Here is a 24888-nt window from a genome sequence, read left to right as displayed (position 1 = left end):
TTGTACAGACGTGTGGGTGGCGTCAAATGACTTGATTAAGAGTCCTCAACCTTAATTGGGGCCTATTTCACCTAACAGGAAGTGCCCTTTGCCAAACAGGAAGTGCCTCTATATATCATGAACCGTTTGTCGTACAGACGCGTGGGTGGCGTCATATGGCTTGATTAAGAGTCCTTAACCTTAATTGGGGCTTCCTTCACCAAACAAGAAGTGCCCTTAGCCAAACAGGAAGTGCCTCTATATCTCATGAACCGTTTGTCGTACAGACACGTGGGTGGCGTCATATGGCTTGATTAAGAGTCCTTAACCTTAATTGGTGCTTCCTTGGCCAAACAGGAAGTGCCCTTCGCCAAACAGGAAGTGCCTCTATATCTCATGAACCGTTTGTCGTACAGACGCGTGGGTGGCATCAAATGACTTGATTAACCCTTAAGTTCTGTTCAGATTCTCTACACCTTCATTCTGTTCGGGTCATTTTGACCCGGTGGATATTTGGTTTAAAAAAAACAACACTAATATAAATTTTAACTTAACAAATCATCATGATACATTGACTTTGACTCAATACCAAACAATTCATATGATATATTTGGTAAATGTTTGCATTTCTGCTTTGCTATATCACATTAAACACTGAAAGAGCTAGGCGTTTTTACTGATTTAGCTGAAATCCATGTAAAAAAACGACTTCATTTAATACTGGGCAATATTGCTCATGCTTATAGGAAGGGGGGAGGGTTCGGAATGGGGCTTCGGAAGGGGGGTGTTAGAAGTGGGGGTGACTGTGTGTCTGTGTTTTGGCATAATACTGTGTATTTCTGTGCTTCCGGGTCAAAATGACCTGAACAGCACTTAAGGTTCAAAAAATATGAGGGGGGTGTAGCATGGGTGTAGTGCAAAAATATTTTTTTTACATGTTCATCTCAGAAGAATCTTTAAGGCCAGTGAGTTTCAGGTGGAAACATTTTTAACTTCTACCTTTTTTTTCCAAATGAAAATGTAAAACGGGTCAAAATGACCCGAACAGCACTTAAGGGTTAAGAGTCCTCAACCTTAATTGGGGCCTATTTCGCCTAACAGGAAGTGCCCATTACCAAACAGGAAGTGACCCTATATCTCATGAACCGTTTGTCGTACAGACGCGTGGGTGGCGTCAAATGACTTGATTAAGCGTCCTTAACCTTAATTCGGGCCTATTTCACCAAACAGGAAGTGCCCTTCGCCAAACAGGAAGTGCCTCTATATATCATGAACCGTTTGTCGTACAGACGCGTGGGTGGCGTCATATGGCTTGATTAAGAGTCCTTAACCTTAATTGGGGCTTCCTTCACCAAACAGGAAGTGCCCTTAGCCAAACAGGAAGTGCCTCTATATCTCATGAACCGTTTGTCGTACAGGCACGTGGGTGGCGTCATATGGCTTGATTAAGAGTCCTTAACCTTAATTGGTGCTTCCTTGGCCAAACAGGAAGTGCCCTTCGCCAAACAGGAAGTGCCTCTATATCTCATGAACCGCCGCAATATATACATCAAAACGTGCGGCTCGGCCGGGAATGGGGTGCTAATACTTTTCTTTCCGATCCGCGTTATCATTGCGACGTAATTCGCAAAAAACGACGCCAAAAGACTCCATTGACTTAGAATGGGGGAAATTTCGGTACGTAATAACTGCCGCACGATTTATGCCACCCCCGCAATATATACATCAAAATGTGCGGCTCGGCCGGGAATGGTGTGCTATTACTTTTCTTTCCGATCCACGTTACCATGGCAACGTAATTCGTAAAAAACTATGCGCAAAAACCCCCATTGACTTTGAATGGGGGACTCCGGAAAAAAAAAAAACAGAAACTTTGGCGCCACAACTCTGCCATACTTTTGCCTAGCAACGTGAACCGTTTGTCGTACAGACGCGTGGGTGGCGTCAAATGACTTGATTAAGAGTCCTCAACCTTAGTCTCGCGTAGCCAGACAACTATTCCACAATCTCTGAATGCTATATATAGTCTGGAACAGCAGCTCCCGAACGGCGAGTATCGAAAACGGGCATTAACGTTCAAAAAAATACGTTTTAAAATGTCATTTCTGCTAAGCAGCACGCTAAACATGCTTGTATGATTTTTATTTATATAATGATAAATGTGTGTGATGTGAGACGGAAACGGAAGTGACGTGGGGGCTTCACTTCCGCTCTCATCTCGCACTCATCATTTCTTCCCCGGTCTGCCAGACTGTATGCTGGGAGTATTTGACCAAATCGCGGAGGCAACAGTCTGGCCACGCGAGACTACCTCAACCTTAATTGGGGCCTATTTCGCCTAACAGGAAGTGCCCCTCGCCAAACAGGAAGTGACCCTTTATCTCATGAACCGTTTGTCGCACAGGTTAAGGTTAATAAGAGTCCTTATTAACCTTAATTGGTGCTTCCTTGGCCAAACAGGAAGTGCCCTTCGCCAAACAGGAAGTGCCTCTATATCTCATGAACCGTTTGTCGTACAGACGCGTGGGTGGCATCAAATGACTTGATTAAGAGTCCTCAACCTTAATTGGGGCCTATTTCGCCTAACAGGAAGTGCCCTTTACCAAACAGGAAGTGACCCTATATCTCATGAACCGTTTGTTGTACAGACGTGTGGGTGGCGTCAAATGACTTGATTAAGAGTCCTCAACCTTAATTGGGGCCTATTTCACCTAACAGGAAGTGCCCTTTGCCAAACAGGAAGTGCCTCTATATATCATGAACCGTTTGTCGTACAGACGCGTGGGTGGCGTCATATGGCTTGATTAAGAGTCCTTAACCTTAATTGGGGCTTCCTTCACCAAACAAGAAGTGCCCTTAGCCAAACAGGAAGTGCCTCTATATCTCATGAACCGTTTGTCGTACAGACACGTGGGTGGCGTCATATGGCTTGATTAAGAGTCCTTAACCTTAATTGGTGCTTCCTTGGCCAAACAGGAAGTGCCCTTCGCCAAACAGGAAGTGCCTCTATATCTCATGAACCGTTTGTCGTACAGACGCGTGGGTGGCATCAAATGACTTGATTAAGAGTCCTCAACCTTAATTGGGGCCTATTTCGCCTAACAGGAAGTGCCCATTACCAAACAGGAAGTGACCCTATATCTCATGAACCGTTTGTCGTACAGACGCGTGGGTGGCGTCAAATGACTTGATTAAGCGTCCTTAACCTTAATTCGGGCCTATTTCACCAAACAGGAAGTGCCCTTCGCCAAACAGGAAGTGCCTCTATATATCATGAACCGTTTGTCGTACAGACGCGTGGGTGGCGTCATATGGCTTGATTAAGAGTCCTTAACCTTAATTGGGGCTTCCTTCACCAAACAGGAAGTGCCCTTAGCCAAACAGGAAGTGCCTCTATATCTCATGAACCGTTTGTCGTACAGGCACGTGGTTGGCGTCATATGGCTTGATTAAGAGTCCTTAACCTTAATTGGTGCTTCCTTGGCCAAACAGGAAGTGCCCTTCGCCAAACAGGAAGTGCCTCTATATCTCATGAACCGCCGCAATATATACATCAAAACGTGCGGCTCGGCCGGGAATGGGGTGCTAATACTTTTCTTTCCGATCCGCGTTATCATTGCGACGTAATTCGCAAAAAACGACGCCAAAAAACTCCATTGACTTAGAATGGGGGAAATTTCGGTACGTAATAACTGCCGCACGATTTATGCCACCCCCGCAATATATACATCAAAATGTGCCGCTCGGCCGGGAATGGTGTGCTATTACTTTTCTTTCCGATCCACGTTACCATGGCAACGTAATTCGTAAAAAACTATGCGCAAAAACCCCCATTGACTTTGAATGGGGGACTCCGGAAAAAAAAAAAAACAGAAACTTTGGCGCCACAACTCTGCCATACTTTTGCCTAGCAACGTGATTTAAACTTTACAATGCACACACAACTTTGGTCTTTTTCCGGCCAATAGGGATGAGCTGTAATTGATTAAGCCCCGCCCCCTCTGTAACAGGAAGTGCCCTTCGCCAAACAGGAAGTGCCTCTACATCTCATGAACCGTTTGTCGTACAGATGCGTGGATGGTTTCATATGACTTGATTAAGAGTCCTTGACCTTAATTGGGGCCTATTTCGCCAAACAGGAAGTGCCCCTCACCAAACAGGAAGTGACCCTTTACCTCGTGAACCGTTTGTCGTACAGACGCGTGGATGGCATCAAATGACTTGATTAAGAGTCCTTAACCTTAATTGGGGACTATTTCGCCTAACAGGAAGTGCTCCTCACCAAACAGGAAGTGACCCTTGATCTCGTGAACCGTTTGACGTACAGACGCGCGGGTTGCGTCAAATGACAAGATTAAGAGTCCTTAACCTTAATTAGGGCCTATTTCGCCAAACAGGAAGTGCCCCTCACCAAACAGGAAGTGACCCTTGATCTCATGAACCGTTTGTCGTACAGAAGCGCGGGTTGTGTCAAATGACAAGATTAAGAGTCCTTAACCTTAATTGGGGCCTATTTCGCCAAACAGGAAGTGCCCCTCACCAAACAGGAAGTGACCCTTGATCTCGTGAACCGTTTGTCTTACAGACGCGCGGGTTGCGTCAAATGACAAGATTAAGAGTCCTTAACCTTAATTGGGGCCTATTTTGCCAAACAGGAAGTGCCCCTCACCAAACAGGAAGTGACCCTTTTCCTCATGAACCGTTTGTCGTACAGACATGTGGGTGGTGTCATATGAAGAACCATAATGTTAAAGCTTATGCAAAAAATGCTAATGTTAAAAAATGTAACGCTAATGCTAACACCAACCGCTACACAAGGTTGCACAGACTTAGCGAGCTGCAGGCACACTTAAAATTTCTTAGAAATTTTCTTTTCTAGTAATTATAATGGTTTACACATCCAATCTTTTTTGTTTGTTTGTTTGTTTCTTTAGAAATACATGGCCATATCGTTGGGCTTGTTTTGGCTTATTTCTCTTGTAATATTTGGCTTTGCTTTTGGCTTGTTTTTGGAGATGGTGGTTTGGCTTATTTCTCTCATGAGAGATGGCAACACGGGGCCAGTCCAGGTGTTACCTCATACCAATACAAACCTCAGTAAAACTAAACCTAAACCTATTCCTAACCTTAACCTCAGTAAAACTATGTCTAAACCTAAACCTATTCCTAACCTTAACCTCAGTAAAACTATGTCTAAAGTAAACCTAAACCTATTCCTGACCTTAACCTCAGTAAAACTATGTCTAAACCTAAACCTATTCCTAACCTTAAACTCAGTAAAACTATGTCTAAACTCAGTCTAAACCTAAACCTATTCCTAACCTTAACCTCAGTAAAACTATGTCTAAACCTAAACATATTCCTAACCTTAACCTCAGTAAAACTATGTCTAAACCTAAACCTATTCCTAACCTTAACCTCAGTAAAACTATGTCTAAACCTAAACCTATTCCTAACCTTAGCCTCAGCAAAACAAATAAGAATACAAGAACCACCACACCGAGTGGTCGTTTTTTTGTTGTAGTTTTTTAGCTTTTTTCTTTTTTTTTAGACTAGTGAAAATAGTAGATCTACAAGCACACAACACGTCGCCACTGCAAAGCACAACTAAAGAATTTGATCAGATGAAGGGTCACGATGCAATGCAACATTTAGGTCTTTTAATGTAGGAAACGGAAAAAAGGAAATATTTACTCATGGCCCAATGTTATGGAACCAGTGGAAAAGGGTTGTCTGTGTTTTAACATGAAGTGACAAGACAACAATGACGGTTGGATGAGTCATTGCTAAATGCAACGGATGTGGATGGATGCTAGTCTAGAGATTATTCAACATACTCTTTGCTACTCTATAGAGTATGTAACATACTTCTACATGTAACAAAACAGTTTATAATCATGTTTAAACGTGGGATGAACGACCACTTGGATGCATTTTGAATGTTTAAATGAGCGTTGGTTAATAAATTACGCCTACAGTATAATTATGTGCTCTTGGTATTGGTGCAAAACACACTCCTATTGCAACTAGTAGGTAACCTGACTCTTTAAATTAAACGTTAATATCTGTTCTGTTGTAAGACTGAACATGCTGTTTTGGAATGATTTGTCTGAACATAGAAAATAGACATCTAGAAAATAGAACAATTTGACTAAGAAAGTAAAATAAACACAGTTAGTAATGTTAGTTATATATAGTGGAGACAACAATGCTATTCTGACTGACACATGCGTGCATGCTGCGTTTGTGGGCGTGCACGCCCCAATATGACCTCACCAGTCATAAAAGTCTGGAAAAGCCACTTCACAGCACAACCATAGAATCTGATTCGATGAATGGTCACAAACCTCCACATTAATTACTGTTAGCTTTGGTTATCATTTGAAGGGGTTAGCTTTATGTTTAGAATGCACATCTGTGGAAAGGGTTAATTGGGTGTCTAAAGGGTTAATCAGGGTCAAAAGGGTTAATCAGGGTCTAAAGGGTTAATCAGGGTCTAAAGGGTTAATCAGGGTCAAAAGGGTTAATCAGGCTCTAAAGGGTTTATCAGGGTCTAAAGGGGTTATCAGGGTCTAAAGGGTTAATCAGGGTCTAAAGGTCATCTTTGTGCTGAATTTAAAAATTGATTGAACAGACGTGCATTTCCTCCTCTCCACCTGGGGGCAGCAACGACTAGGCTGCATCTCTGAAAACGCAATTAAGCTTATGGTTAGAATGCCATTTAGAATCAACATGTGTTAGTTTTAACACTCTTATAAATGTATGTATTAGTTTAACAGTCTTATAAATGTGTGTATTAGTTCTAACACTCTTATAAATGTGTGTACTATATAGTTATGGTTATGGGTGAAACATACTAATTCTACCTCTCATAGAACATGACAGACAAGCAGGACAACCAATGAATGAGCCAGGTGATTGACATTTACAGAATGATTGACAGACTTTGAATGACAGATTGACAGGCAGGAATTGTTAGATCAAATGAACATTCAATCTAATCAAATTTACATCTCCTTTGCTGAATAGAAATAATGATCTTTTTACACACTTCTCATGTTAGTAAAATAAATTACTGCTTCACAACAACAATGCTGCTGTAAAGTGGCAACGGCTGCTAAAGTTATCATAGCTTCATGGATTACATGCAGTAGATTAACATTCCATTGATACTTTCATATTTCCTGTTATTGGTTAGGACTTGACTGGCTTGAGTTTTCTGCTGTCTGGAATACTTTCTAGTTCCAGAGGCTGACTACTTGGACTAAAATGCAGTGCATTGTAAAAGTCTTCAAACAGTGATATTGAATAAGCAGCGTTTTATAAACATAATAACATGTTAGTGGAAGTGTGTGAAGAGTGTAAACATTGTCACCTTCAGTTGGTGGTGGTCGGCACCAGGATACGACCTGATAGAAGAAAAACTATATTAAAGGATATAAAGAGGTGACACACAGACAGACAGACAGACAGACAGACAGACAGACAGACAGACAGACAGACAGACAGACAGACAGACAGACTTGAAGATTCAATTAACCGTCACTTTAACTCTGATAGAGATAGAAAGATAGTTCAGTACTCTTGGGTGTTCAGCTTCATCTAATAACCTCAGTCTAAATAAACTCAACCTAGCATTACATCAAGATCTATCCTTGTTTATTCCACTGGTAACTATTAATTCATTAAAAGTGTAATTAAACATGTAAATCACCTCTTTTCTTCCAGTGGAAGTAGATGAATCCAGTCAGGAACAAGACCAGACCCAGAACCAGACCTGATGCTCCGAGGGCCAGCTTGTTCTTCACTCCATCTGGCATGGAGTCATCTGGTAATACAATACAATATGATATAATTACAATACAATACAATACAATATAATTGTATGTGAACGGTCACAGCTTGACCGTATCTCTGTCTGTCTGTCTGTCTGTCTGTCTGTCTGTCTGTCTGTCTGTCTGTCTCTAACATCACGCTTTGGCTTCACTGTGATGTCACACTAACAGAATCCCTTTTATGCCCATATATCGAGTTCCCTGATATTAAGCCCATATCTAACAGGACTTCATATGGGAATGCCCATATATGGAGGCCACATCGGCCACATACCACACTAACAGAATCCATTATGGCCAAGACAGATGGCCAAGACAGCCCATATCACTGTGGCTGGTTCTATAGACAGGGATCTCCATGTATGGGCATAAAAGGGTATGATGTCAGATGTCATAGACGTAACAGGTCTTTCACATAACAAATAACTGAGTAAGCATGTTTGGGCTCTCACAGCATATCTCCATTTACAGTAGGCCTACATGGATCTCCATATATGGCTGATCTATAAAATCATAAGATAAGTAGATGAACTGACCCCAGTGGGCAAATATGGGCGCGGTCAGGCCGGGGTGTTCCACCATGCATGAGATCTGCTCTCCTGATCTGTAACACACACACACACACACACACACACACACACACACACACACACACACACACACACACACACACACACACACACACACACGATTAAATACAAGATTAAATACAACCACCAGAAATTGTATTAGTTATATTGTATTAACATACTTTACCATACAGATTGTATAAGTTATTGTATTACAAATCATACAGATTGGACAACATTACATTTTATTCAGTAAAAACATGCCGACTTAATAGACCTTTATTCATTAAAATAGAATGAAATAACAGAATAGTTTGTATTGAATAATACAATATTCATTCTACGCTGTGATTGACATGCTGTCATTCTGACAACCCTCTGATTGACATGCTGTCATTCTGACAACCCTCTGATTGACATCCTGTCATTCTGACAACCCTCTGATTGACATCCTGTCATTCTGACAACCCTCTGATTGACATCCTGTCATTCTGACAACCTTCTGATTGACATGCTGTCATTCTGACAACCCTCTGATTGACATCCTGTCATTCTGACAACTCTCTGATTGACATCCTGTCATTCTGACAACCCTCTGATTGACATCCTGTCATTCTGACAACTCTCTGATTGACATGCTGTCACTCTGACAACCCTCTGATTGACATGCTGTCATTCTGACAACCCTCTGATTGACATCCTGTCATTCTGACAACCCTCTGATTGACATCCTGTCATTCTGACAACTCTCTGATTGACATGCTGTCACTCTGACAACCCTCTGATTGACATGCTGTCATTCTGACAACCCTCTGATTGACATCCTGTCATTCTGACAACCCTCTTATTGACATCCTGTCATTCTGACAACCCTCTGATTGACATGCTGTCACTCTGACAACCCTCTGATTGACATGCTGTCATTCTGACAACCCTCTGATTGACATCCTGTCATTCTGACAACCCTCTGATTGACATGCTGTCATTCTGACAACCCTCTGATTGACATGCTGTAATTCTGACAGATGTGTTGAACCATCTGGTCAGGGATTCTAACCAGCAACCTTCATGCAGCTCTAGTCCACTGTCTCTCAGGGTGTTCAGGTCAACATGTCTCTGCCTAGCAACTGGTGATGCTTAACAAAACAATGCTCCTGATTGGCTGAGTGAATAAGGAAGTTGCTCACCCAGCGCATGAGGCGTTTTCACCAAGCCCCCAGAACCCAGGGCTAGATTTGAAGCAACCCCGATGGTGGCCAAAGTTGGAACTGCAGCCTAAACGCGCATTTTGGCCCCGCCCCTCCACTCCAGACAATCCTTCCTCTGAGCGGAGAGCAGCGTGACGTCATCTTGGCCCCACTAGGTAGTGGCCAATTTCCCAGAGAATGCACCTGGATTAGCTACATGCTAGCACGTAGCCGTTGCTTCAAAACGCCACTGAGCACTTGCATTGAAATGATAGTGGGGGCGGGGCCGGTCCGCTCTCTATTGTTTATATACTCTATGGTTTTCACCCCTCCATCCGGGTAGTAAAACGTGACGTAGTGGGTCTACTGTGACGCATTTTGCGTCATCGAATTTGTTCATGGACGCGCTGGGGCTCAAGTCATGAACGAGCGCCGCGAGTACGAGCTCTGTTGGTTTAGACGGTTGAGAACGCTCTCTAGTGGGGAAGAAAGGGAAACGCCGCCCAGTACAGCTCCTCTCCCCGCGTGAGAAGCACTCTGCTCGGATTAGATCTTACGATACGTCCCGCTGGACTGAGGCATCGCCTGGAAGTGTAACTCCACGTTGAATTAATTAACCATTGTGTATTTCATGGTTTAACTAATTAATTATTGGGTTTAATATATTTTTGATATTTAGTGGTTGTATTTAACATGATTTTTATATTTACGTTGCATATGTGATTAGCCTTCTAAAGTGGGGTCTTCAACAGGGGGTCCCAGACCCCTAGGGGGTCCGTGGGGACACTGCAGGGGGTCCGCGAAATTGTAAAAAAAAAAAAAAAAAACGTTATATATATATATATATATATATTTTTTAAAAGAAAGAAAAATAATAATTTGTCTTTAAATATAACAAAAAACATGATTCTGTCTCTTTTGAATAGCTTATGTATACATGATTATTGTGCAATTGACAGATTGTTAGTGATAGATTTATAGTATTGACATTGGTTCTCAGTTATTAAGGTATGTTTATAAATGGAAGTGGTAGGCTACAGCCACTTGTACATGCATGTTGGATGGAGCAGGGACCCCCAAGGTAGGGGGTCCCTGCTCCATCTCCCCATCAGTTTGGGGGTCCCTGGCCTGAAAACGTTGAAGACCACTGTAAACAAACAAACAGAATGCATTTCAAATAGATCAGTGGTTCTCAAAGTGGATTCCAGGGACTCTGTGGGGTCTAATTTGACCCATACAAGTGTATACTGACAGTGTACAAATGGAACCAACATTTGGTTAATTTGGTTCCATTTGTATGCTGTAAAGAGTTAAGGAGAGACCTTGAAAATGTGAAAGTTTGAGAAACACCGGAATAGATTACCAAAGTGGAATCCATATTAATAACCAAGTCCATTGCTTGAAGTTTCTGAGGTAAATTAGTTAATATATACCTCTATGAAATTAACTGTTATGGTTTATACACACCATTGACAATGGTCTAACGCAGGGGTCCTCAAATACAAATCTTGAAGGTCCACAAATATTTTTTTGAAACAGGCCCGGGTCCGGGGAAAAAATAAAACAATTAATATATATATATATATATATATATATATATATATATATATATATATATATATATATATATATATATATATATTAAAATATATTTATATTCTTCTTATTTTTATTATGTCGGTTAATCTTAAATAGTAGGCTAAGATACAAAAAAGTACCAACCAGGGGTTGACACCATGGTCTCAGAGGCACTTGTCCGTCTGGAAAGTACAGGTCATGTTCTACTTGCCCTCAGTCATGGCCACTTGCCCTCATTATTGTTAATCTTACATAATTAGGGATCCCTTTCTTATTTTTTTTACAATGGCTGATGTGTTTTTTTTTGTTTTTTGTAGTAGTAGTTTGTTGATACAGTAATAACCTCGCCCACCAGGCTTCATGCAGTAATGGTCTTTTCCCGTTTCTTTCTTTATTAAAAGGGTCCTTAAATTATGACTTCACTGTCATCTGGGCTGGGGACTCCTCCAAAATCATTTGGGGGCCTTACTTGATTGAAGAGAAACAACCCATTAAAGCAGGGAGAACAGAATGTTCAATGGAGCAGAGATATTTTGCGCTAGTGCTCTGGTTTCTTTTAACAAACTGGGATAATCTTCGAATAATTTATGCTTGTGTCGCAACGTGAATATCGATATGAAAACAAGGTGTCGCGCGTCAGAGACAGGGGAGCACACACTGAACACGGACGGCTGTGCAGCGTCCCATCGTGGTATCGACGCACGTTAAGTGCCGCACGCTAACGCAAACTGGATGCGGCGCGCTGCCACACAGCACATCCATTTCCCCCGGTGGGGAGAACCATGGGAGAACAACATCCATGCAGAAAGAGAGGCAGCCGTCACGGGCCGTCGGGCCGTGGCACGTGGCGACAAACTCTGGAGATAAGATTACAATCCTGCAAACGTATTCACGTTGATGATGTTGCGTGAATGAAACCCCACTGATTTATAACTAGTTGCATTGTTGGTGGCTGAAGCTTCTTATTATAACTCTTTGGCTGAAGCTACTGCTGTTGCTGCTGCTCCAAAAACTTCTGCGGTCTGTAGCAACAGCCTATCAGCGCATCGTTGTCAGAGACATGACAGCCCATAATACTTTGTTGCCCGGCATCAGCCAATCAGCGCGTCGTTGTCTCTCTCTCTCTCTCTCACACTCAGCGCATGCAATGAAAGTGAATGAATACGAGAAGTGGAAACAAAAACGTGGAGATGTTTTTCCACTTTTTTTCTTTTTTTTTTTTTTTTACTATAATTCGTCCTGGGTCCGGTCGGCGGTGCCTCGCGGTCCGGACATGGACCGCGGTCCGCCTATTGAGGACCCCTGGTCTAACGTTTTTACATGTGAAATAAACTGAAGTTCATTCCAAATAGTGTTATTGTGTGTCATATGGTCCTGGCCTGTGGCCATCCTGGCTATAGTCCAAACCTTTTACATATAGCCTAACTAGAGTATTACTAAACTAAACCAATTAACCAAACCAAACCTGGTTCAGAGACCACAGATAAGTTTATGAATACTTTATAAATGTAGATATTATAATGATTATGATCCAATATTTATCAGACAACCAACAAATGTATCACAAAGGATTTATTTTCTATAAACCAGAAGTAGTAAACCCTAGTGTCCTTATTCTGAGAACTTTAGCCAAAAATAGCCGATCTACAAGCTCACAGTGAGCTAGGGTTGTTCGATGTGGCCTAAAAATAAAATCTCGATTTATTTCTCAGAAAAGTCGATTTTCGATTCCGATTTCGATTTTTTGGTAAAAGAATAATACATTGTTTCAACTATGTTGTTTTCATTTAAAAAATGCAAGGACATGATTTTTTTTTATTATTGTTTTATTTAAAAAAAAAATGTATATAGCCAAATAGCAAAATCTAATGTGGTGAGCCCTGCCCAGTCTGACGTGCGCTGCACGTGCATCAAAGAAATTACACATCAGAGATAAAGTAGTATTAATTTGGTGTCGGACCTTGTCGTCCTGCTTTATGAGGACCGGGCTGTGCACTTTTTGCCCCGTGCAAGGCTCCAATGAGTAAGAATTACCCTAATTAAAGTGAAAATTGATTTTACGATTTCTTATTTTTTAAATCGTCCAAAGGAAAAAATCCTGATTTCGATTAAAAATCGATTAATCAGAAAACCCTACAGTGAGCTTGTAGATCTGCTATTTTTGGCAAAGGGCTTTGGTGTAGAGGGGAAAAAGAGCAGACTAATTACAGAGTGAAAGTGAAGCTTATTAAGTATTGACGGTTCAAGTGGTTAAATATCTGAAAACACAAATTGACATGAATCCAAAATACACTGATGATTGTGCGGTCAGACGATTAAACTATATGGAATCTATGAAAAGGTTGTGGGGGTCCCTGCTTCATCTCTATCTCATCTGGGTCTGTTGCCTGAAAACGTTGAAGCCCCCTGATTTACAATATCAACCTGTGTTGTCATTCAGTGTGGTAATCTTAGCATTTTGCATGGATTCCTTGGGTGAAACGTGTCATAGTTAAAGTTACTGGTCTGTTCTAGACAAGCCTAGAGTTGTGTTCTGTTCCAGAAACAAGTTTAAATATAATTCATATAGTAGCTACAGTCTGAAATAGAGTATTTTTATTAGATGACAGTGTGTTGACATATAGAGACATTCTTTGAAATCCACATTAGATATTATATATACCGGTATACTCTATGCATTAGATGCACTTTGTCCAAAATGAATACATTTCATTACGCATTTGTAAGTGTCACAGACTCACAGACAGAGTTTGGTCATTTTCAGTAGGCTAGCTTTAACAGTGTTATGGAACTATTTAACCATCAAATATGGCCTGCCCTCTGCTCTATTCTTATTACTCTATGGCTCTATACAAACATGAGTGCATATTTCATTAGGTCATTCAAAAAGCTGGTAAATTTAACGTTGGATGTGTGCACAATGTAAAACTTGACCCCTTCTTCACACATAACAATATACTCTATGGGGGGGGGGGGGGGATGATGGAGACAGGCCATGAGACAGACCCACTTATAACTCTATGAGACAGACAGGCCTACTCAGAAATGGCTTTCGCCTACTTGTAGGTTATCAAACCATGTATGTATCGCATTTAAATTCCATTTTGATAGTAAATCTTCATTAACATTTCACGTAAAGCTTCTATTTAAAAAAAAAGATAGACAATTGATTCAGACTTTTCAGAACCCAATGCAAAGTCAATGGCAGACAGCCTCTGTCAAGATGACAAAACGCGAAAATCGTAATAACTAATACTAATGAGTAAACCAACAGTTTTATAAGAACAATGTTGTTGTAACTATAGAGATTCGGGAAGGTATCTATATTTAATAAACACAGAATAAGAAGTAATAAGAAGAAGTCGCTATGGTTATTTCCTGGTTTAATGCAAGGAAATTAAAAACAAGGTAGGGACATATACGTCATTTTCGCTATCATGCAATTCCAGTCGGCAGATTCGTCTCACCATGGGAGCCAGGCCTGCAGCCGGAAGTTTGGTGGCCTGCATTGGATTCCATGGAAGTCCGTGGAGAAGCTCATGAACAAACCACCAACAAACAATTATTCTGACCGTCTTAGACCTTTGTCAAATAATCACTTCTGGAAAATAAAAGACATCATATAAAACTTTTTTTCCTGCTATGTTACTTTTCAATGTGCACACTGTGCAATTTTATAGAGGTATCTAAAGAGTACAACGTACGTTCTGAACGTGTCAAGGATTTAGTGTTGCCATGTGTGCTTATTATAAGCGACTTTGGACTTATTTGTCTGTGAAGTTGCTTGTAAATATTGGTTGTTGCAGGTGGCGTCTTGGGATCGTGTGTGGGGTGTGTGTGTGTGTGTGTGTGGGGGGGGGGGGGGGGGGGGGGTACTGCAGGGGTCCGCGAAATTATTGCTTGATTGATGAGCATGAATAAATAAATGTCCATTTATCTTCAAATATCTTTTAAAACATTTTCCACATTTATGTTAAAAATAAAACATGCTTACTGTGCACAATTGACATTGTTGATAGTATTATTGACATTGTTCTCAATAAGGTATGCCTATGTATTCATGTTTAAAATAAAAGTATGAATATGTTACATATGAAACACGATGTTATACATGAATATACATATAGCTTACGAATGTTCAATCTGTTCTAAAGTGAACAAGTTGCTTACCGGTATTTTTTATTTATTTTTTCCTTTTTGATTGAAGAATGTATTAGAAGCCTGGAAAACGTACAGTTTTATGACAGTAGGCCTACTTGTAGCCTAATCATTGGTACAAGGTCAACTAAAAGGAGATCCTAGTAAGCTTTTTGTCTTATTTTAAGCCACTTTATGTATCTCATAACATTGAAAGAGACCGATGGAGCAGTAACAAGGGAATGGGCTTTTTATTGTTTTAACCAGTGTTTCTAAGTGGTGGTGGTGGTAGGCTACCAACGTTTTTTACTTGAGTAAAAGTATCATCAATATTATCAATGTTTTGATCAATTGAGTACAAAGGACCCCATATACTTTTTTGGAAAAATAATTTTAGCAGAACTTGTACTGTACTGTAGCCGACTTCTCTGTACCTGTCTCTGCAAACTGTAAGTAATCAATCAATACAGCAATTTAGAAATAATCTCACAAGTTAAACTCAGGAATTAAAAATGAATGATATTAAAATAGAATTAAAGTACCAATATAGAAAGTGCTCATTATGCAGAATGTCGCATTTGACAAGTTATCAAAGTCTTAGCAGATCTATAGCTTGTTGATGGTTATTTTCAATACAGCAGTATAAAGTGCTCATAAAAGCCTAGTACCTGCCTGGCCCTAGTTGGTTATTTTGGTCTTGTTTTCCTAGGCCTGGTTGCTTATTTCTCAGAACCTGGCAACACTTCCAGAAACGATACATGACGGAGGATGACGCTGTTTAGATGCCTCAATAAAATTATACAGTGTGCACATAAAAAAACAATTGATTGGAAAACAACCTGTGATATGCATTCTTTTATATTCCTGGACCGATTAACTGACAAAGGAGATAAACGTTCAGAAATAATTTATTCACAAGCATGGTCCAGCTGGCTGTCATCCTTCTGCCATGGACTCCATTGCAGTTCACACAACTTCCGGTCCCAGTTTTGCTCCCATGAGCGTCAATGGCGGATGCCCAGCCATTTTGGCGACTCTACCTTCTTTATAGTTATCTTGGTTTAATGCGGTCTGCGGTGCGCTGCTCTCCGCTCCGGAGAGGAACAGAGGATTCAGCTGTCTGGAGTGGAGGGGGTGGAGCCAAAATTCGCGTTCATGTGAGTAGACCCAACTGCAGTACCTCAAAACGGCCAACATGTCCTTTTGGTTTCAGGGCGCCCCCTGGGTTCTGGGGGCTTGGGAGTTTCCATAAAGAAGAGGTTTCAGCGCACGCATGCACGCACGCACGCACGCACGCACGCACGCACGCACACACTTACACACTTCTATCACATGACCAGTGTGCTTTTAAAGACATTTGATGATTTCAGCAGTGAGAAGTAATGAGGCTTGTTAAAGTTTAATGAGCACGATCAACAGCGTTTAACCTCAACACGTGTAGCTTATTGTAACTAAGCTAAAAACAGCTAGGGACGGGTCAGGGCTTGTTTATGTCATCTGAATAGTTCCAGGGTTGTGGTGCATGGCAGTGGTGGAAAGTAACTAAGTACATTTACTCAAGAACTGTAATTTTGAGGTATTTTTGTACTTATACTGGACTATTTCCAGTATATATATATATATATATATATATATATATATATATATATATATATATATATATATACACACATACATACATACATACATACATACACGGTATATATATTGAATGACTTTACATATTCCACTACATCTCAAAGGCAAATATTGTACTTTTACTCCACTACAATTATTTTACTTATACTTATTAGATTTGTATTATTACAAAACACACTAACCACTTCAGCCCTATATATATTTCTGCCTGTGAAACATTGTGAGCTTGTAAATTGGCTACTTATTTTTCTACGATATTTTCTTTTACTTTTGGTACTCTAAGTAATTTTAGATATTTTGAACAACCAGCAGGCCATCCCCAGATGACCTAAGGCAGTGGTTCTCAAAGTGGGGTCCAGGGACCCCAGGGGTCCTTGAGGGAGTTCCAGGGGGTCCCCAGCTAAATGATAGTTAGGAACCAAATGGAAAAATAAAAAAAGGCTAAAAGTGTGTTGTCCGGGCCCTAAAGTAACCTGAAGCCTACATCTGGCATAAACGGCTCAAAGTTTGTTCTACGCCCAGGGTCCCATTGGTCAGGCTTCACAGGACGCGCTGTGATTGGCTAGCGGGAAGGTTGATGAAATTAACTCATAAATAGTACTGCTCACTTCACATTAGGTGTGTCAATCGATGCTTTTAACAAAAATAATGATTGATTAATATGCAACAATTAAATTGAATTAATTAATCTATAAGGTGTGTACCTGGGTGTGTACTCCAGGTAGGAGTGGTAGGCTACTGGTAATACTGTTGTTCCCTATTGAGCTTGGCCTGGGGCAAGCTGCCCATATCACACGTCACATGTGTCTTCTCATTTTTTCACTCTCAAAAAGCGCCTGCAATGTGAATTGTTTTATTTTTATTTTTGTTTATTTTCTGTTTATTTTGTTGCTGGAGTGAGGTCAGCAGACAAAGTGACGTGAGTGAGATGAAAAAACCTAGGTGAAATATGAAAATCTCAACAGGAAAGAATGGTACCAGTAGAGGTGTGTATTTCTATGTCTAGGTGTCTATTAGGTGTGTACCTGGGTGTGTATTTCTATGTCTAGGTGTCTATTAGGTGTGTACCTGGGTGTGTATTTCTATGTATAGGTGTCTATTAGGTGTGTACCTGGGTGTGTACTCCAGGTAGGAGTGGTACTGGTAGTACCAGTAGAGGTGTGTATTTCTATGTATAGGTGTCTATTAGGTGTGTACCTGGGTGTGTACTCCAGGTAGGAGTGGTACTGGTAGTACCAGTAGAGGTGTGTATTTCTATGTATAGGTGTCTATTAGGTGTGTACCTGGGTGTGTACTCCAGGTAGGAGTGGTACTGGTAGTACCAGTCTCCATCAGGCAGCAGATCAGTAGAGGTCACACCAGAGGTGATTTCTTCTTCTCCTCTCAGCCAGGTCACCAGGATGGCTTTAGGGTAGAATTCATAGCTGCTGCACCTCAGCATGTGAGTGCGTTTACCACCACCAGGGGGCGTCTCTGAGGCCAGTGCCACGTCGGGCACCACTGTAGGAACAAGATTATTATTATTAGTAGTAGTAGTAGTAGTAGTAGTAGTAGTAGTAGTAGTAGTAGTAGTAGTAGTAGTAGTAGTAGTAGTAGTTCTAGAAGGCCTCAAGTATTCAATACAGAGACCTTTACTATTTTATATCATCATCATGGACTTTTTAAGGCTACCTTGAAAAGACACCTATTCTCTCTCCTATTCTCTCAGGCTAATAGTTTTTTGTTTAGCTTTTTATCCATGGTTTTGTAAAGCTTCCTTGGGGTCATGAAAGCCACTATATAAATGCAAGCTATAATTATGTCATCATCATCATCATCATCATCATCATCATCATCATCATCATCATCACCACCACCACCACTATCAAAAGTACATTTCAGTACAAGAGGCTCAATTTAAAGTTCACTTAAAAATCAATGCATTTTTTTTGTTTGATTTTCTTTTGTTTGTTTTTTGTTTATGAGGTGATGAGTGTTGAGTGCTGTTCTGAGATCAGCTCACCAGTCTTCTCCAGAGCATTGTGGTAGTCGTGCTCAGCGTTGTGTTTGCAGATTGCCGCTGCCTGTGCTCTCAGCATAGCCATGTATCCAGGTTGTTTATTAAAGTAGTCTGCCTGCTTCATACCAAACTCAGTGTAGCCGACAAACTGCCCCACCCTGCTGTCAAACCTGGTGATCTGTAGTTTATTGTAATACCATGATCTGATGAACTGTATGTCCTTCAGGTCAGTGGAGTTGAACACGCACTCATTGACCTCTACGTTGAGGAATCCATCTGGAAATAGAAAAGTAGAAATATCACAAATCTGTCAACACAGACATATTGGGCCTCATTCACAGACAGACTTAAAACAAATATGTGTGTTTCCACGACAGAGTCCGATTAAATATCATATTTGTCCATGTTTTTGCTTTGAGGCAGCCATAAAGCATGCGTATAGGTTTTATTTGAATGCGAGAGTTCAAGTTGTTCATTTAAACATCCACACAAGGATCTGGTGCCTCTTCCAAGCCTCTTTGCTTAAAGTGATGATGCCCTACCCCAAGAGGCTTGGAAGAGGCATGAAACCATGTGACCTCCAAAACAATACAAAAACAATAAAGTTTACCTGCTCCATGGAAAGAGATGAAACTCAGTGAAACACAGAGCCAGAAATTAGTACAAGTCATGACAGTTGAGATGTTTCAGCGATTAGTTGAAGTGTTGATGAGTTGAGATGTTGCAGAGTTTAGTTGAAGTGTTGATGAGTTGAGATGTTTCAGAGTTTAGTTGAAGTTGTGTCGATGAGTTCTGATGTGGAAATGAACACTGACTCACTTCTCCAACATCAACACTTCTACAACAACTAATGAGAAAACACCATTCACTCTCATCACTTGTTACCAGGTAGACGTCAAACCAAAACTACACCAGATTGTGACTTGTAATGGAAAGAAGCCTCGTAAACTATCTAAGTTTAACTCCAACTATAAGACTAGGACTGGGGAACAATAATTAAAGAACAAGAGATCATCTTAATCAACTACCATCTATGGTAGTGGTAGATGGTAGCTTCTACCCTTACCAGCCAAGACTGGAGACTGGAGAGATCTGCCATCACCAATGAAAAAACACTTTTCACTCTCGTCGCTTGTTACCAGGCAGACGTCAAACAAATAAGTCTACATAGTCCATTCAACATTGCATGGTATACTGTTGATTGCTTCAACAGTATACCATTTTTAAGACCGTGTTTTAATTGTGTTTTACATTATTATGACACACAGGAACTGGGTGGACTATATTATATTAGTCAGGGAATATCTTCAGAAATAGTGTCATATCCTGGAATAAATTCCTTACCAAAACATTTCTTCACCAATGTGTTTGTAAAGGTGTCTAGTAACACATCACACAAAGACTGAAATTCAGTTTCCCTAGGACAGGGGTCGGCAACCCAAAATGTTGAAAGAGCCATATTGGACCAAAAAAACAAATCTGTCTGGAGCCGCAAAAAAATTAAAAGCCTTAAGAAGCCTTATAATGAAGGCAACACATGCTGTATGTGTCTATATTAGCCTACTATCAAAATGACTAAGTAGGCTACAAATACATAATGAGTAGGGATGTTAATCGATGCATTATTTGCGAATTGACGGGTCGAGGCCGAAAATCGAAGCGTTTATCGATTTTTTTTCTTCTTTTTTTTTGAAGAAGCAGATGAGAGGAGAGCACAACGGCGCATTACTTTAAGGAAAACAACTTATGCAGTTGCAACGATCACGTTTAGCACTTGCATCAAAGCCCTAATAATGATAATAAATTGATTGCTCTTCCTTACGTTGGCATGGAAAGTCCATGGAAAGTAGCGTTAGCGAGCAGGCTCAGGCTGGCACCCAAGCTATTGTATCACACATGGAGGTTTGGTCTACCTCGCTCTCCCACTCTCCACTCTCTAATGCGTCCTTTGTGTTGTTTTAATTATTGTCAGTCTTGACAAAATCATCACACACGACGGCGATGCTGCCATTAACAAGCAAGCTTTCGTTTTAAGCATGCACAAAGCAGGAGGTAAACACATCCAGTCAGCGCGCACCCATAGACTGTAAGCGTGCACCGCTATGACGCATGCACACGATCGGACCAGCATTGTTTCTCAACCAGAAGTCCGCAAACCTGACTAGCGCCGCATGCATACGAATCTGCGATGGATGCAACAGACATTCACTCGTCTCCAACCGAGACACACCGGTCCTCTCACATTTGGAAAACATTAACGCTTATAACGTTTTTGAACAAGCGATTAAAACATTTTTTGGGGAAAAACGTAAAATATATGTTCATGAAAAAATATATATATCTATGTTTCGACTCTGAGCATTGATGATTAAATGTTTATTCTACCAATTTTTTAGGTCACATGTTCAAATACTGGATTCTGATTGGCTTAAAACAGTGGTAAATGAGTCAACAAAATTGAGTTGGCTCATGGACCCCGCCCACTGTTGTGTTGCAGTTGTAACATTTCCAAGATCAATGTGGCTCCCAAAAAGTGCCGGCCAGTTCTCCATTCGCGGCCACTCTCTCATTTTGAAGGCCGGAAGTAGATCGAGCTCACCATTCCTAATTGACGACCTTCACGATTGACCCACCGTTAGTTCCGGTTCAGATGGTAAACCAAGAAGACTCAAAGTAGGAGAAGTCACGCCCACACCAGGTCTACACGCCATGACACTTTCTGTGGCAAACTCGCACCGGAAGTTCCATGAATAACATTGGAGTTTCTGAGCGCCGGCTGGGACAGCTCATGAACAAAAAATAATTCTGAACGATAGAGACCGTTGTTGTATAATCACTCCAGGAATATAAAAGAAGACACATCACAGGTATTTCTACAATCACTTGCTTTTCGATGTGCACAGTACATAATGTTATTGAGGCAGCTAAACAGCGGCGGCGGTTTCTGTCTCAGAGATATCGCGAGATTTGGATTCCAGACATGGAATGGTGGAGTCTTGCGATACTAGCTAGTTCAGAAACGTAATTTGTGCCTCTATGATGTTATAGCCTACAGCGTACACACCGAAAAGCAACACAGCAGAAAACAATGTGTGACATGTCTTCTTTTATATTCCTGAGCTGAGTATTTTATAAAGGTCTCAATCGTTCAGAATTATTTTTTGTTCATGAGCTGCCCCAGCCGGCGCTCATATACTCCAAAGTTATTCACCGAACTCCCGGTGCTAGTTTTGCCACCGAGAGTGTCATGGCACATGGACGTGGAGCCAAAAAACATGTTGGTGTCCTTTCTTGCTGAGAGGTTCTTTGTGGTAAACAAGGAAGGACTAGGAGGATTTATGTTATCATGGTTGTGCTATTTTAGCGAGAATGCCATGCCATCCTTGGCATCAAAAGTATTTTTTTTGGAGAAAATGGACTCTAAAGATCTGAAAATCCATTGTTTTCTATGGGATGGGAGCACTTTGTGTGCACGTGGACGTGCAATGGAAACGAATCGCGGACTCACAGTGCCACAGTGATAGCCGGACCGAAGGTGAGCCCACACAAGCTTTACTGTATATACAGTATATTTCGCGCGACATCGCGGGATCAGCACTCCGGACACCATTTAATATTTATGACAAGTAGCCTAGGTTATGATTTATTTTTTGTTTTGTTTGTTTGTTTTTGGCCAGTGAATGTGGCTGCAATCATTGTTGTTTATGGGACTATATGCTGTGGCGGAAGTATAATGTGTATACTGAAACAATTAATGATTGTAACTAAAGATCCTTGCAAGTTACAACTGTGTTTTCTTTCATTTATATGGAAAAAGTGGTAGAAAAGCAATTTACCATTCGAGGTCGTGGGTTGTTGGCTGATTTACCTCTGTTTCAGGGTTGTGTAGCACTCGGCTTCGCCTCGTGCCACAACCCCGAAACAGTGGTAAATCAGCCAACAACCCACTCCCTCTCATGGTAAATGGCTTACTTTTCGCTGCAGCGCATCCTGGAGAGAATGTTGAAATGTAATATTTATTCTACACATTTTTACAGCATTGGAAAACGTTAGGAATGTTTGTGTCATGTCTGTTATCCTACAGAAACCATATTTTCCATTTTCATACATTTTTTAAAAAGCTCCAGGGAGCCACTAGGGCAGCGCTAAAGTGCCGCATGCGGGGTTGCTGACCCCCGCCCTAGGAGAATCCTTGACAGCTGCTGAAGGTTGGGGTCCCATTAAATTAATTATACAGGATAAAACACACCAAAATAAGTATGCTTTAAGTAGCATGTGAGGGGTCAAACTATGGGGTTTTCATGATTCTGAATCCATTGCAACCATTTCTCTTTTTGCACGTAAAACATTCCTTGGGGTAAAGGCGGCTCCCCCAAAACTGTGAAAAGTGATGACTCATCACTAAACCATATGTTTTAGCCCAAGGAATATTTTTCGTGCAAAACAAATGCTTGCAATGGATTCAGAATCATGAAAAACCCATAGTTTGACCCCTCACATGCTACTTAAAGCATACTTATTTTGGTGTGTTTTATCCTGTATAGTTAATTTAATGGGACCCCAACTTTCAGCAGCTGTCAAGGATTCTCCTAGGGAAACTGAATTTCAGTCTTTGTGGGATGTGCTACTAGACGGCTTTACAAACACATTGACTGGTTTTTCCATGTTTTTCCCGGGTTTCTATGGTTTATTTTCTTCTGGCTGGAATGGTTGATCAAATGCAGCTAACCTACAGGCTGAACAGTGAACACTGCTGCAGGGCTCCAGACAAACCAACGTCCCATTTTAAACATATTTGTAATTAATTATAATAATTATAATAATTATTGTTGTTGTTGTTGTTACTATAGCAGCTGATAAAACATCCTGGGCAATCATTTCTATTTTTATATTGTGGTTTGTGGCTACTGGCTGTTTGCCAGGCAGGCACTGCAGGCAAGAAGAAGAAGATGTTTTCAAGTCAAGGACCCCTTAGCTAAAGGGAGATGAAGCAGGACCCCCACTATTGTATCAAAATTCTGTTGCAAATTAAATCTTAATAGATGTCATAGATAGCTCCATATACTTGTTTGACAGCACTGCGTATTTATCAAACATTTATAAGTCACATCAGTAGGCTACTTAAGTCACTTTAGAAATGTGCAGATACCCTCTATACACTTAAACTTTATGTTGGTTTGTTTACTGTTGAGTGAGAAAACAATGCACATTAAGTTAATCATGGCGACCCCCACAAAATAATTTGGGGACCCCCTGGGGGTCCCGACCCACAAGTTGAGAACCACTGGGCTACTGGGATTCTTCCCTCTAGTAGAGTAGTGGTGTTGGTAGTGTTGGTGCAAACCGCCCTCTTCTAAAGCCCTCCTAAGAATATGGGGATATTAGGGTTCAAGACAAGTGGATATAATAGGCTAACCCATGAAATTATTGCGCATGGGCTCGTTCGTGCATGCGCTCGCGGGAGGCAAGAACTGGATTGTGGTCATCTTTGTGAAATATCGCCCGGCGTTTACTCACGGAGCGAGTGTGTTTCTCCACCGCGGGGGGCGACGCGATCCCCGGCCCCGCAGATCCAAGCGAGAAAGCATACAGACGGCGGTTGCCAACCGCCGTCTGTAGGGCTCTCTCTCTCGCTGCGTCGCCTGCATGTGTGTATGTGTAGAGGGGAGAGAGAGTGGAGGAGCAGAGCAGCCACATTCACTGCGCTTAGAATTCTCGTGCGACATTTACCGAGTGAGAAAACCCCCGCAACATTCGGGAGAGGTCTGTGGGATGGCTGTAAAAATGCGTGAGAAATGGCATGTGTGGCGTGTGGCGTGAGAAGAGGTTAAATTGCGTGACTCTCACGCTCAAAGCGTGAGACTTGGCAGCCCTGCGTTAGCGGGCATTAACATTAACATTAGCAGAAGTTATGGTTAGCATTATCATTAACTGTTAGCAGTAGCGGTTAGCATATGGTTAGGGGT

This window comes from Nannobrachium achirus, assembly GCF_963921795.1.
Source record: "Nannobrachium achirus genome assembly, chromosome: 1".
In the NCBI taxonomy this organism is placed as follows: Eukaryota; Metazoa; Chordata; class Actinopteri; order Myctophiformes; family Myctophidae; genus Nannobrachium; species Nannobrachium achirus.
Note: the sequence above shows the minus strand (reverse complement) of the source record.